The sequence below is a fragment of the Xiphophorus couchianus genome, chromosome 1, assembly GCF_001444195.1.
Source record: "Xiphophorus couchianus chromosome 1, X_couchianus-1.0, whole genome shotgun sequence".
In the NCBI taxonomy this organism is placed as follows: Eukaryota; Metazoa; Chordata; class Actinopteri; order Cyprinodontiformes; family Poeciliidae; genus Xiphophorus; species Xiphophorus couchianus.
Window position 1 is genome coordinate 22,871,607 of NC_040228.1, and position 15,665 is coordinate 22,887,271.

At 37.2% G+C, this 15,665-nt stretch overlaps 1 protein-coding gene across 2 annotated transcripts in view; it reads left to right on the plus strand.

Annotated features, from left to right (window-relative positions):
• Nucleotides 1-15,665, plus strand: part of LOC114146468 (metabotropic glutamate receptor 4-like) — a 180,424-nt gene that overhangs the window by 41,502 nt on the left and 123,257 nt on the right. The window lies entirely within an intron of this gene.

The following is a 15,665-nucleotide window of genomic DNA, read 5'->3' on the forward strand; positions in this document are numbered from 1 at the left end:
CTCCAGGCTGACTGTTTAAAAACGCACCCACAGTCTCAGCTCATTTGTTGTATTGATCCAGCTGATAAAATGCAAACACTTCTCACTCTGTTTCAGGCAAAGAACATTTTTATGGTTATTTTAGTAGTTTTGCCGAATGTAAGCAGACCATCGATTAAATGCCACTTGTCAAGTTATTCTGGCAGGCTGGTAAACACAGAAAGCAGATCATTCTGCAAAGAGCAAATGTCTAGTTAAAAGTCAACTGATTTCACATTGGCTTGAGGGACAGAGAGTAGAGGTGACCAGTAGAGGCTAAGAACTTAAACTAAAAATTATTGTTAGAGGTGTTTGAATGCATCAAGGAGTTCTATGTTTCTTTTGAGTAAGCAAAGCTCCTGAAGTTTGAGTTTTGACTGGTCTCAGGAAAAATCCAGACCAGTTTATCACATGTTATACAAGACAGAGTAAAAATATGGACTCAAAACCAATACCCACCTCAAGAAAAACGACACGACTGAGAAACAACTACCAATAACTACCTTGAGAATAAGGGTAGTGCCTCTTATTACAGTGGGGTTTAGGATGGAAGATGGTTTCTCATGTGGTTTACTCAAGATTGTGATCCCAAGATTTGACTGTTACAAGTAAAATTCAAACTCATCAAAGCAAGCAATAGTTTCCAGTTTGTTATTATCTAATTGTGGCGAGCCACGTGCAAAATGAAGCCTCAATTTGCTGTTTTTGCTGACAGGAGTGGCACCGAGTGTGGTCTTCTTCTGCTGTGGCTCTTCTACTTCAAGGTTCAATGTGTGTTTACGAATAGGCTTTAACTAGTGGTTATTTTAACTACTAATCCATTTCTGTAATCTCAGGCCAATCTTATTAGTCTCAAGGAATATTTACTGCTTTTTGGACTATTTAAACTAAATTGTCTTCATCTTCTCTAGTTGCCTACATACTTGAAAGGTCATGCCTAAACACAATTTGAGGGAAATTCTCCTCCAATCTAATTACTTATTTTATCAAGCAAAATACTTGTATTTTCCAGACATCTCCCAGCAGAGGTCCATTGTTTCACACACATGAAATAAATCACTCTGCAAAAGCCATTGTTTCAGGCCGTAACATAGACTTTGTGCCATTTTCCGAGCCAAATGTAATTGGTGTGGAAATGACACCCACTTGGTACAAGCTGCACTGTATCAGTGGCGTTTGGTGCCCATTCTATGCTCCCTGAATGAATCACCTATCAGGAAATGATGAATTGTTTTTCCTGTCCAAAATAACACCACTGAAAAAAAAAAGAACTTTCAATGTTGAAGAGGAAAATTCAGATATAGATTCAAATCCCTGTATCACATGTACTTTATTAGGAAAGAAATCATGTGTTACATTGCAGGAAAAATATAGTAATAAGGGTTTTATTATCTTTAAAATGTACAACTTCGCTGCCCTTGTACCTTAAACATTTATCAACATGTAAAAACTTTATAAACCAATAATAAGCAGCGGTAGTGCATGTAGCAGTGTACACACTCAATGGAGTTGATCTATATTTCTTTTTTGGACTCATTTATTGTTTCACAGCATAATGTGAAGGTTTCTCAACATGGCAACATATCACTACTGGTAATTTTAAAGCTACTGTTTCATATCCTTCCATGAGAGGGAAAACATGTTACATGCTTAAGGATCTTTTACAGAAAAATAACATTTTTGCCAGTTTTTCTAAGTCATGTATGTTGGTTTTGATGCACTCCTGTTGTACAAATTATTGCATGAATTGCTGAATTCAACAATTCACTGAAGTGAGTAGTTGTACAACACTCAGAGATGTGAAGACTAAGAAGACTTTTTAAAAATAGTTTTGACCAAAACATTATTTCTTTAATCTGTCATCTAATATTTTGTCCTTAACCTGGACATCATTCTGTCATCTAACATTATAGATCTGATTTTCAGCACCTTTCAAACAACTGCAACATGAAGTCTTTGCTGCCCTGATTTTTCTGTGCTGATTTAAAATAAATGTTTGTTTTAAATCAGCACATTAGCAGCAGAAGCAATGATGCATCACTTTATTATGTACTGATTCTTCAGGGACTATTTTAGAGCACATGTTACCCTTGTTCTCCTTTTTTATCTTCCAGTATATTGATGGTTCTGAGTACTAGTGTAAAAGGTACACTTCACTTGTGTTTCCACATCCTTATGTATAGCAATGCACAGCTGAAGCGACTGGTGTTGTTCTTATATTAAAAATTCCACTTTATCCATTCAAGCGTGCCTCAACATTGAAACCCTCTTTTGACAGGGTGGCAGCAACCAGAAGGATGCAGTATTCATAGCTTCTGTCTCCAAGAGAGCAGATAAGCTGGAGCTATACTTAGAAGCTCAATTTGTGATGTGAAATATGTGATTCCAACAGATTTGTCTTTGCCCCATCCCTATTGTTACCACAGAGGGAGGTGCACTTGGTGAATTTGCTTTTTGTAACAAAACCATCTCCTCTGTTCACGCTGAAATGTGCTAAGCTCTTATTCAGCTATTACTTGACTATTAGGGTGTCATTTTTGGAGAGTGATTTATTGGATTCAGAGAGGGCTTTCCATGGCAGCTGCCACACAGCCCTTCTTCATTTGTTAACTATTGAGTGGATATATTTTCTTTTATGTCATTAGGTTAAATACATGTCCCATTTATTTTTGTTGGAATATGAAGTGAATGACGCACGTAACTCTTACAGTGGAAATAAATGTTTCAAAACTGCCACTCAGAATAGTAGAGTACTAAAGGGCAATTGTAACTGCTTTATATTTCTATATGTGCACTCAGCTGGTTTGAGATTCAGACCAATCACGAGTAAAATAGCCGAAGTACAAAATGTTTTTGATTTATTAAGTTTTTAAGCTTCTAAGTGGTAGTGGTTTTGCTCTATGTATGAACAAAATAAGTAATTTTAATGTGTTTCTTTCTAAGGTTGTGTGCAAACTTGACTCTAACTTTGGTGGAGGTGTGTGTCACTCTAGTTGTGTGCCTCCTGATTAAATATACTGACACTCATCTATTCACTTCACCTGGCTGAATGAACATAGGGTGGGGTGAGCTTGCTAGTGCACTTTCCTATTGAATGTGTGGAATCACGCAAACATGGGGAACTCAAATGGATCTGTAGTGTCTATTGTCAAACTCATGTTTTCAGCCTTTACCATCACTGTAATTAAAGATAGTAAAATATTGTCATAATGTAACAGATTAGAATATTTTGCTAAATACTCTGCTTTCCAAAAAGGTTGCTGGAGTTTTGAGAAAGATAAGATATTATTTTATTGATGCCCATATTCCAGCAGCTCAAGCAGAGGTAAATCACACAAAAAGCATAAATTAAAAGGCTTTAAACAGTTACCTGTTTTTCATTTAGTCTAAATGCAGATTAGTGGAACCTGGAGGCTAAAGCTAATGGTTTGAGAGGAGATCGGATCAATTTGGACTTCTGCTGTCTTAAAACTCCTTAAATCCCATGTTTCTGTGAACGTTTTTTTTTTTTTTGCTTATTACATTTATTTCATTTTATACCAGGTTTTTACTTTCTCTGACTGGAAATACTGTACTTGTTCTGAGTATAGATTTCCCTCAGGAAGCTCAGTCTACTTATTTTATGTGAAAATAAATCTATCACTATGTCTTAAGAATTGACTAAGTAGCCGTAATTGTAATTTTTTTTTGTAAAAAATTACAAAGCCGTTTTGTTTTTTAGAGGTTTTTTTTTTAAAGATTGTAGATGTTGTCTTTGGCCTTGGTCCTCTCTGAGCTTTAGCTTCAGCCTATTGATCCAACTAATCTGGATTTATAGTAAAGGAAAAACCCCAGACATCTATCTATGTCAGGCAAGATATCGCCTGTTTGAAGGTTTTAATAAAATCTCAGTTTAAGAATCCCAAACTATCCCTTTATGTTATTTTTCCAACAAATTATGAACAAATATATTTTATCTTTCGAGGCTGATAAAAGTTTCCCTCTGAAAGCCGTTTTTTAAAAAGCATGACACAAACTTATACTGATGCATATTTACATCAGCTTATGTACTTTTAGCAAGATTTGCTCTCAACTGTCCATGCAGTTTACTTTGTGTTTGGTTTAAATTCTCCTTTACCAGTTATTTTGACATTAGGCAGTACAGAAGATTAAGTACTACATATAAAAACTGTCAGATTTGTGATCTTCAGATTTCATGATGAATTAATAGAGAACCTCCACAATAGTCCAAAGGGAATTCTTATTTAATTTTATACTTTCACCTTCCTCCTTGCAGGACATATTTGAACTGCACCAGTCCTGACATATAAGACAAAGTAATATTGTTAATTGGAATACAATTAACAATATTGTGTCTGTGTACAATATTTTGCTTATTACAAAATATATTGTAAAATATATGGTGTTATTTACAAAAGTCTACAGCCTAGTTTTCAGTAAAAGAAAAGAAAAGAAAAATACTGCAGCTGAACCTGCATTCTGTCCACTTCCTGTGTCTGTCTCATTTGGCACATTTAGGACAGTCTGATTACAGTGTTTGCTGTGCTTGGCTGTCTACCAGCAAAGCTCAAATGGTTCTTTTTGTGTGCTGATGTTGTAAACTGTAGTACAACATGAAAAATTAGTAGAAGCAAAGTGGGACACACACAAAGGCTCAGCTAGCATATTTTCTTGTTTAATGCCTTGCTGCTTCTTGTGTGCAAGTCTTTTATCTCTCTTTGTTAAAAAACAAACCAGGCTTGAATTAGAACAAAAGAAAGCACTAAGACAAACGTCACGTCATTATTCTGCTTTTATAAGCCTATAATTGCACATGTGCTAGCTGAATGTCGAAGGCTTTGGCCATGAATAATTCACATTTTTGCACACATGCAGGAATTAAAACTGCATGCATTTTGCATCTTGTAACCAACAATCTGCTTTTAGGATATTAAACTTTGCATCTGGCTAACTCTTTAGAAGTGGGGTTCTTAAATAACCTTTAAGGTTTGCTTGTTGCAACACATTTTATAGAATTTGCATCCATTCATATTGGACATCAAAATATATAATAATGTCTGGGATGCTACTCAATAACATCAATAGGATTAGAGATGTACAGTGCTCATACCCCTTTGAAATTGTATCATTTTTCCACTTTTCAAACACAAACCTTTATGTATTTCAGGGGGATATCATTTGATTGACAAACTAAAAGTATAACTTAATTGTAAAATGTCAAGGAAAAGCATATCTTTTCTAATAAAAAGTAAATATTTTCTTATTTCCAAATAGAAGGAGAACAGTGTTGGATTTGTCCCCTGAGTCAACACTTTATATACCCACATCTTGCATTTACAGCTGAAAGTCTCTAAATCTCTGCAAGCTTTGACTGACAATTTATTCCATTCCTCTCTTGTAAAATAGCTCAAGCTTAGGTAAATATAAATGGAGAGCATCGTCCACTTTCAAGGTTTGCTGCTGATTCACAGAATATAGATTCAAACATTCCCTTGGCCATTCAGACCCTAAAATATGCTTCGATCTAAACTCTCCCAATGTGCCTTTAGTTGTGTCTTTAGGATCTAACATTTTGTGGGAAATCAGCCTTAGCCACTGGTTCCAGTCTTTCGCAACAGGTTTCCTTTCAGATTAAATCTGCAGTTAGCTCCATACAATCTATTTTCTAGTCTGACAAGTTTTCCCACACTATGTTGTTTCCACCACTATGTTTCACAGTGAGAGTGTTGTGTTCGAGGTATTAGTTTTATAATACACATGACATTTTGCATGCAAACCAAAACGTTCTGTACTGATCTCATATCACCAACACACAGAAACAGAACTTTAAAGGTAATCATTTTTGAGGGACTTAAGAATACTGTGAGATGAGAAAATCACACCAAACATTTTTACATACATTGTGCATAATAAAGACAATGTTAATGTGCTTGTCTATCTTTAATCTTGAAATTAAGCAGATATGAGATGCTTAAATTGCTGGTATGTCCTATTTTGCAGTTTCAACCTCAGTGGTTCAGTTGTACCTCCCGTGTCAAAGTCGAGCTGTGACAGACTGTTAATGGAATCTGCTTTTTGCATGAAGAAACTGTTAATTAGTGAATAAGAATCTGATCCAATATGCACAGCTGGTGGAGATAGCTAATAGACAGTGTCCTGGAGAGGCAGTGAACCTTAATATAGAAAAGGGAGGTGCCTGATCTTTGTTACAGAGTTTGGACGAATACAGATGCCTGGTTTATAGCTCTGCTATGCATATAATGAAGCTTCCAGCACTCTCCGTTTCTTTCAAGCACACCATGTACCCCTGCATTTTTATTGTAACTTTGTTTTACTTTTTAACTTTATCATAAATAAGAAGATTTCATGCAGAATTAGAAATACACCGACTCAGATTATGATGCAACTGCTTAATTTCCAGTCTCCTCAAAAGTGCATCAGAGGCTGTTTAGCTTCACTGTGAGGTAGAGTTACAGAGGCAGCACAGACACCGCATGAAATGAAAGTGCAATAAAGTACAAATCCAGTGAATGCAATGTGACAAACATACACTTCAAAACATTTGAGAAAAATGAGAGATTGTTGTAAGGCAGAGTTGTCAGTAAAACAATAAAATGCATATCTAGTTTTACACAACTCTCTATCTTACACCTTTGTGATGTTACTTTATCTGTAATGTGAAGTTTCATTTTTGTAAGTCTTTATGAGAGCCGTAAATCCACAATATTTTAGAGACACAAGGATACTAAGGTGTACGTAAACTGTTTTCTTCCCAAATACTGTATGTGGTGAGTCAATGCTTTCAGCGGGTCTGTCATTTCTTGGCATTGAAGAGAGTCTTTTTTGACAGGTCTTTATTGTGCAGAAACAATAGTCACACTCATCAGTTTGACGTCAGTAATAATTAAGCTCTTACTCTTTTTGTATTGCAGCAGAGACTCACACACTAAATATTAGTCACATAAAATAATGACACAGAGGAAACTGATCTTTTTATTTCTCTCTGAATTAAACTCTGAGACCCTTAAAGTAATACAAAAATACAGTTAAACACATTGTGTACTTCTTGCTACGCTTTTTTTCTGTCTTGAGTTATTCCCCCCCCCCCCTGCCCCCCCACTAATCTTTTGCAGAAATTGTGCTTATTTATAACTAATCTGCAAAAGAGAATGTGTTAGAAAAAAAATATAATGGTGGCTGGATTACATTTTCTGTCAGTATGAAGAGGAATTACAGATACTGAAAATGGGAACTGGCACACATTCATTTAATGCAAAATATATTAGAAAAAAATTCTTTGTTGCTTCAGAGAATTACTCATGATCGTGTGTCCTATCACCGATGGGTATTAATTAGGATGTGGGAAAGATAATCACCAAAAAACATCTGGACCAGCTGCAAAACGTTCACAAGGGCTGGTTTGAGATTCTTATGTGATAACTCAGTAAATATAGCTAGTATTTTGGTGTTTAGATGTTAGCTAGATTTATTTTTAATTAAATCTAAAAAGCCACAGATATACCTAGAGCTGTTAATCAACAAATTATATCATAAAAAGTTACTTTGCATCCATTATCTATACTCGCTGATCCTTGCAAGGCAGAGGGTGCTGGTGCCTATCTCCAGTGGTCACCAGTCCATCGCAGGGCAACACATATACACAGAGGACAAACAACCATGCACACACACAAAGGCATACCTATGGACAATAGACAATTTAGAGAGTCGTGTTTTTGGACAGTGACAGAATCCATGTATGCAGAATGACCACAGGTCAGGATTTGAACCTGGGTTTTCTTGCTTCAAACAGCTGTTCCACTGTGCAGATTAAAAATTATTGTAATACTAATAATTTTGATTTGATACATAAATAATAAACATTTAACAGTGGTCTTCATGTGCAAATTTATCAAAATATATGTTTTAGTTGTGTTCTGCATGGATCAATCAGGCATTAGATTATGACCACTGACAGATGAAATCACTGTTATTTTTCCATCCTCTTTGCACCTTTTGGTGAGCGGCATGTGGTAGACTGCAGGTGTATCGTTTTACTTATAAGCTAATGCTTTACAAGAAAGAAAACAAGAAATTTGAGTGAGTTGAGTTTACCAACATATTAATGACCAGACAAGTGAATCAGAATATCTTCAATACATCAGCTACATAAGGATAGTTGTAAACCCCCTGCACCATTCAATAGAACAATGTTTTCTAGTGGGACCCATGTTTTGACAAGTCATGGGTGTTTCGAAAGAAAAAAGGGGACCAGTACATTGTTAGACCTTATCAGTGTATAGTATCACAACTCTAAGCTGATAGGTGGTTAATAAGTAAGGTTCTCTGTTGAGGTAGTCAGCCAACAGTTGGCTGCTGAATACACATGCAGTGGAGGAAGTGTCAATAAGCTTCTTTCTGCCACCTGGCAGGCAGTGTGCAGCAATAGATGAAATACTCTGTGCTCCATAAAGCCAATGAATACTACATTCTGTCATTGGTAACAGGTTCATGACTGTTCAGCACACTTAACTAAAACTACAGATTTACTTTGATCATAAGCTGTGTATCTTAGCCGGGGGCATTATTGTTTATTTATTAGTAAACCTTTCCCTAAGGCACTGTTCTTTAAAGGCTTACATGGACTTGAAACAAGATGTATTGCTGTGAAGGTATTTTTTAGCTGTTCAAAATCAGAGAATAGTACATTAAGTGAACATGTTTGTTGCCAGTGAGGTGTGTAAGAAGCAGCTCTAGGAGACAGGATTGTTTTTCTCAGAATCTCCACAGCTTAAAAAATGCTTCCTTGCCATAAACAGCATGCAGAAAAGGATAAATACCAAACCTCTGGCTGGAAAAAACACAAAAACCTGCTTACATCCGACCAGAGCACAGGCATGTGAGCACTGTAACGCTCCATCAACTGAGGACTTTATCTCATTCTCTTCTGTGATCATATTGGCCTTTAGGGCCTAAGTATCTCCTCTGCTGAAGCATGGCGGCCAAAACAGCAGCTCCCCAATGGATTAGGACGTCACTGTCAGACAAAAGCCCTGCTCCGCTCTGATGGGCTTATTAGTGGAATGCATGTCATTGCAGGGCTTTGCAGTGATGGCACAATCTGAAACTGACTTTGTGTGTCTCGCTGTATTTCTTTGCAGATTGAATAATACATGCCATCATCACATAATAAGGCTCAAGAACAAATTCAGCATATTTATGACAGAGTTATTTATCATTAACTTTGCTCAAGTGTAAGAGGATAATCTAGCAATCATATGACGACTGCTAGATATTAAGCTAATATCAAATTTATGGTGACACAATAAACTCAGAAATTTGAGGCACTTTCATTTCTTTGTGTACATTTCAAATAAAATCATTCAGGAAGGGCAAGAACAAGATTTTGTGCTTGCTTCATAGTCTATGATGCTTTTTCTTTCAAACTAAGTGGTGTGCAGCCTGTGCAATGGTAAAGCAGGACTTAGTTTGAAATTTAAAACAAACAAAATTCTTTTTATAGAAAGGCAGCTCTTGTGTCTTGGCTGTGTTTTCACAGAAACAGTCTGGCATTGTGGGAGTTTGGTTGTCACTTTTGGCTCAGTGGTTGTTGGCCGACTTGAAGCTGTCAAATGATTTGGAATAAACACTTCCTTCTTGGTGATCTTTGAATATTTGGCAGACAAAATGTAACAGTGTACAATTTTCTTTAGATCGCTAACATTTATTTTATCATGAGAAGCTTCTGCTTTTTGTTGGGGCTTCGTTCAAATGACAAACTCTTAATAATACTAAGAAAAAATGTTTCAATCAATGATTTTAGAAAAAAAGAGACTTTGGAAGAGAGGTCTGGGCACTCACTGACATTAAGTATGAGAGGAGTTTTTATCAGCATCCACTTAAGACAAAAATATTTATATGAATAAGAATAATTACTACCTTGCGTCCCCTACAGTTTACTTCAAACAAATTATTTAAATTACATAGATACAAAGCCTTATTTAGTTGTCAGGGAACTCTATTCTGGAGTAGAAGTATAACACTGTCATCCGTCTGTGTGGTAGTGCTCACAGCAGCAGGGGACTGAGTGAAGAGGAAACTGGAGCACCTCCTCACAGTAAGGGGAGCCAGTACAGTATCTGTGTTGATTTCACTATTCCCCCATCTCCCCTTTCCCCCCGTCCCTCCAACTCTCCGCTCTCTGCAGACAGCTGATGTTTATCTGCTCTGCCCATCTGGGCCTTGTGACTGAACAGCTGGTAAAGATGCCACTCTGTATGCAGTGTTCTGCAACTAATGACAGTAAAGGGGCAACTCTGTCCACCCCTTCAAAATAGTCAGAGAGGCTGAAAGGACTTCATCCTAAGATGTCAATGCTTGTTATGGACCTTCAGATGCATTGTCTATGGCTATTGATTAGGTTCTCTTTAAGAGTTCCTTGCATGCATCTTGCAAACCCTCATCACTCTGTGTAAAATATTGCACAAAACAAGGATGTGCTCAAGTATCCCCTTTCTAGTACTGTAGTTTTTGTAATATTATCTTCAGCCCAGCCATGTTACCATGGATTTTTTTGAGCAAGACTAAAAAAAAAAATGTATAAGGTCATCACAACTCAAAGACGCTATATACAGTGGACAAAGGCACTATTGGTAAATTGGACAAAATAATTTGTAAATGTTACAATTGCCTAATAATAAAGTTGTGTGATCTTATGCTATGATATGTAAATATACTGTCTTCACTATTGAAGATTTATTCACCTTAGAGTACCAAATGCTTGAAGTTGCTCCCACTGATGGTAGGTTGACCCACTTTCAGATTAATTCAGGGTATAATTTATTACACCACTTAGGTCGACTCAGACTTTGTATAGAAAATTGAACTTTGAGCCCGATTATCCACCAAGAACACTCTCTTTAAATATATTTTAGAAAAGACACATTCTCTCACTGCATGTTAAACCGCTGCCGTGAGACACCATGACTATTTTTTTTTTACTTTTTTAGTATCAATTAATAAAAAGCTTTATGTAACCATCAATAACATGCAGTTGAATCATGTTGAAATACTGAGACTCCACTGTTATTTGTCCACATACACAATAGCACAAATAGCGACTCAGTCAACAACATTGCAGCATCTCAAAGCATTTGGTGAATGCAGAAGACTTGAAGTTCAAACAGAGCATCAGAATGGGGAAGAAAAAGGGATTTCAGTCATTTTGAATGTGGCAAGGTTGTTGGTGCCAGATGGGCCAGTCTGATTGTTTCAGAAAATGTTGACACTTGGATTTTCACACTATCTCTTAGGTTTACAAGAGAATATAATGTAATTGACATTATTGTGTGAGTAAAAAATGATTTGTTGATGCAGAAAGTTAGATGAGAATGAGCAGAGTGGTTTAACAGTAACAGCAGCTCTGAAAATAACAAAAGTAATATGAATACTATCAATGTGTCAAACCTAGAACTAGTAGAGCTAGAGCAGTAGAAAAATCCTCCATGAATTACTACTGTTACTAAGAATAGAAGACAAGAGAATAATTTTTCACAAGATTACCAAAACTGGTACAGTGTGTCCTGATTTGAGAAGCAATGTGCAGATGGTACAGGTAGAATCTGCTGTAAACAACATGAAAAGACGAATGTTCAGACGGGACGTTTCTAAGTTCATTTTATGCCCCTTGTTATCAGTTGAGCATCGCTTTAATACTTCAGCCTAACTGAGTATCGTTGCTGCTCCACCTTCTTATAGATTACACTTGCAGGTTAATAGACAATGTCACACACCTCAAATCATCTGAGACAGTTTTTATCAACATGACAATGAGTTTACTGTACTTCAACATCATCCACACACACCAGATCTAAAATCAGCGCAGCACTATTCTATCATCTCAATATGTACATAACATCTCTGAGGAATGTCTCAGACAGTGTTAAATCCATGGAATGAAGACTTGCGATTGCTCTCCCTGGTATTTACAGGGTATAACTAATAAACTAGCAAGTGGGTATAGTTCAAGATATGCAATGAACAAGGCTTTTTTCATTCTTATGGCACCTGTCAAATACATGCTTTTTTAAATTGTGATTAAAAAACTGAAGTTGCTCCATGATCATTACTCTCCTTCTAAAATGTTTCTCAGTTTACTTTTAGTCTTTTCATTTCCAACAATATATTCGTAAATTTCTAGGTGATATGCATATCCTGTCCTTGTCTTCAATGGTGCTGATGGAATGAGATGCTTTGCAGAGACTGCTAGGCTTTCATCCATTATGAATGCTTTGTTTTAGGAGAGTGATTTCTGCAAGAGTGATATAAATATCTCCTTTTGGTTGTGAGAAGCAGCTCACGAAAGGATACTTTTTTCAGGAAACTTGTTGGCACTTTGTTAGGGCCTTTTTTCTTGAATTCAGTGTCCAAAGTTGAAGAAAGCAAATACACATGTTTCATGAGTAGTAGCAAATCTTTTTATGCCTCCACTTCAGAGGTCTGGTTGAACAAACGCACACTCAAGGTTATAGAAAAAAAAAAACCTTGCAATTAGGGAGTCCTTACAGCCAGTCAGAGTCTTTCTATCTTTCTTAAAATAATTGCGAAATATCACAACTCCAAAGTGATGCATTTGACAGCTGGTGCAATGTAGTGCAACATCCTGAACGAAATTGTGCCCCTTGTGTCCTCTGTTACCGGCCACACCACAGCAGGGGGATTGTATGTTAGCACAGAGGTGAAGCCTGGCAGATGTGTGTTTGAATGTAATGGTCAATTAGGAAAGAAATGGATAGACACAGACTTTTCCCATTATATCCAGATCCATCATTGTTTTAGTGCGAAACTGCAAAGAACCCAGATGTACACGGAAACATGCATATTTAAGGTACTGTTTGCATATTTGAATGTGTACACGCCTCGTAAAAGTATTCTCACACTTCTTACAAACCACAGACATTAATGTATCATTGCAATTTCACGTAATGCACAAACTGAAGTAGCACATTGCAAGAGCATCTAACTGTAAACAATGGAGAGGAACTCCACAGGAAACATGTGACCTCCATTTGTCACAGAAATACAAGGATTGTTGTCTCAATCACTACCATTTGAGAGCCCTGATTTCCAGACTGCTTTTTGTGTCACAGCTTTATACAACTGAAATGTTATTTGCACCTCAATTATGTTTTTATACCCATATAACATAGATAATGAAAGGAAAATATATCAGTGTCTACTATTTAGAGTCATATTTGTAAAGTTTCTCCATAACATCAGTTACAAACACAATACAATGTTTTTTTAAAAAAAGCTTTTTTGCTTGCTTTTTCTTTTTAAACAACATTTTTGGATCTTTGGGTGTCTGATAATGTTAATTTCTGAGAGAAACAAAAGATGTACTACAAACACACATTTAGGTTGCTGTAAATGTGTTTCTGGGTCACATGACAAGTTTGGATGACATTCTTCTTGTGGATATTCTCCCTGTGCTCTGCAGCTAGGCCCCTTTCCATAAATGTGAAGTGTAAGTAAAGCCATACATGTTTTTTTTTTTCCAATTTCAAAAATGTCAAGTAAACATGGGACTTGTACTTAGGCCCAGGAGTGAATGTTTTATGAAACCAACATTTGCTGCTGTAACTTGAACAAGTCTTTCAGGACTCTATTGGTTTGCACATCTAGAGACTTTTACCCATTTTTACTGGCAAAATAGCTCAAGCTCTCTCAGACAGTAATGAGAGCATCTTTGAACAATTTTTATGTCCTAACATTTTCTCGGTTGAATGTAAGGCTATATTTTGACAGGATTATTTTAAACAGAAGAATATATTTTCATCTAAATGGATTGAAGTTTGGGGTTGTGATACAGCAATGTTTAAGGGGTTGGAAAATGTTTGCAAAATATTGTAATTATGAAAAACTTGGGACCCATAACCACAAGTCGTCACAAGTAGAAAATGTACTTTTGACTAACAGAAGGTTATGTACACAGAGGAATGTTTTCTAAATTATCAGTGTTATGTGCTGTTAATTTCATGCTGTGCACTTCATAATCTTTCGGTAAAAGACTCTGGAGACAAACCAGTGTGCAGTTCTGACGCCTATGGATGTGTGCCAAGCAACAAATCATTTATGCTCAAGGAACATAGAAATAATTCAGTGCACTGCATTGAAAGCAGCCAAGGCATGGACACAATATAAAGCACTGTTGTTGCGCAACACCCCCCCCCTCCTTTCTGTCTCTACTCTCTCACTCTCGTACTTCCTCTTCTGAGAGGGGAGATGTGCTACCAGCTCTCCGTCTAACGGGTCCGTTGAGTTTCCTAAATCTGCTGGGATTTACCCTGTCCAGAACTGAAGTAAACTCTGTTTAAGCTGGTTTCGAGAAACGATTCGCCTGGTTATCTGACGGCCTACATCCAGGTGTCCCACCCTTCTTCCCCCTGTGAATTAGCCAGACTGAGCAGCCTACAGCCAACTAGTTTCACAGAGCACACCTGTTAACGGTCGCTCGTTCTCTATTTTACAACTTGCATTTGTTATTGAACCAGGTAGGTTTTAGTGACTCGGGCGAGTCCCAAGGATGAGGTTTTAAATATGGGCTACCAGCAACCTAAAAACATTTTCCACCTCTTCCTCTCCAGAATCAAACATCACAGCTATTTTACAACCATCAAAGAACTTTAAGGTGACTCATTAACTGAATGTCCACAACATCTTTAGATTTTCTTTATGCTAAATATTTTATTAGTAAGGCATTTTTGCAAGGGTCAGTACAGCTTAATTCAGTAGCAGAAATAATCAAATAAGTAAAATCAATCATCTAGTCTATCTTTCCCTACTGCTGATACTGAGTACTAAAAAAGGGAACCTTTGAGAGAGACGGACGGAGTTTGGCGTTTCGAACCCCAGACCTGGCTTGATGATGAAGAAGGTGTGGCAGCAGGAGGAAGATGTTGATCGGCGAAGGCCAGGATCTCCGCAGGTCTGATGAGCCTCCTCTCCGCATGGATGCTGAGGTCACACAGGACTTGGTGCTGGCAGGAAAAAAGGCACCAGTTCTTCTTCCTTGTCTTTGTCTTCATCTTTGTCTTTGGGGTCAGAACCCAGCCGATGAGAGAAGTGCGATTCGAAGCCACAGATTGTGGGCCAGACGGGTTGGTCTCCATGTGCAGGACAGTCTCCGGCTCCGTGGCCCCGGCTCTTCTTCAGCTGCAGAGTTCTTTGTCCATCTCGATCTTGGCTCGAAGCTGCCCGGAGGATCCAACGAACGGTTCCTCTTTTGCACCCACCTTATATAGGGTTCATCTGTCTGCTTAGACAGATGGTCTCATATCCGTCACTGTCTTAAGAGACATCATGTCATGATGTCTGTGCCAATGTCTCAGGGTTGCTCAACCTCCTGTTTCCATATAAGGTGCTGATCATCTCTGCTCTCCTGTTAGTTCCCCTTTTTCCCTTCCTGTCACCTTTCACCTACCATCTACCTCCAACATATCAGTGATGTTTAATTGCAGTTTTACAACCTTTTACACCATTTCAAGTTCAATGTCAAAATCACATTTATATCACATTTATTTTCTTTAGCTTCTCTGATTTAGCATTCATTTATAATTTTATAACTATAACTTATTAATTATATTTATTAT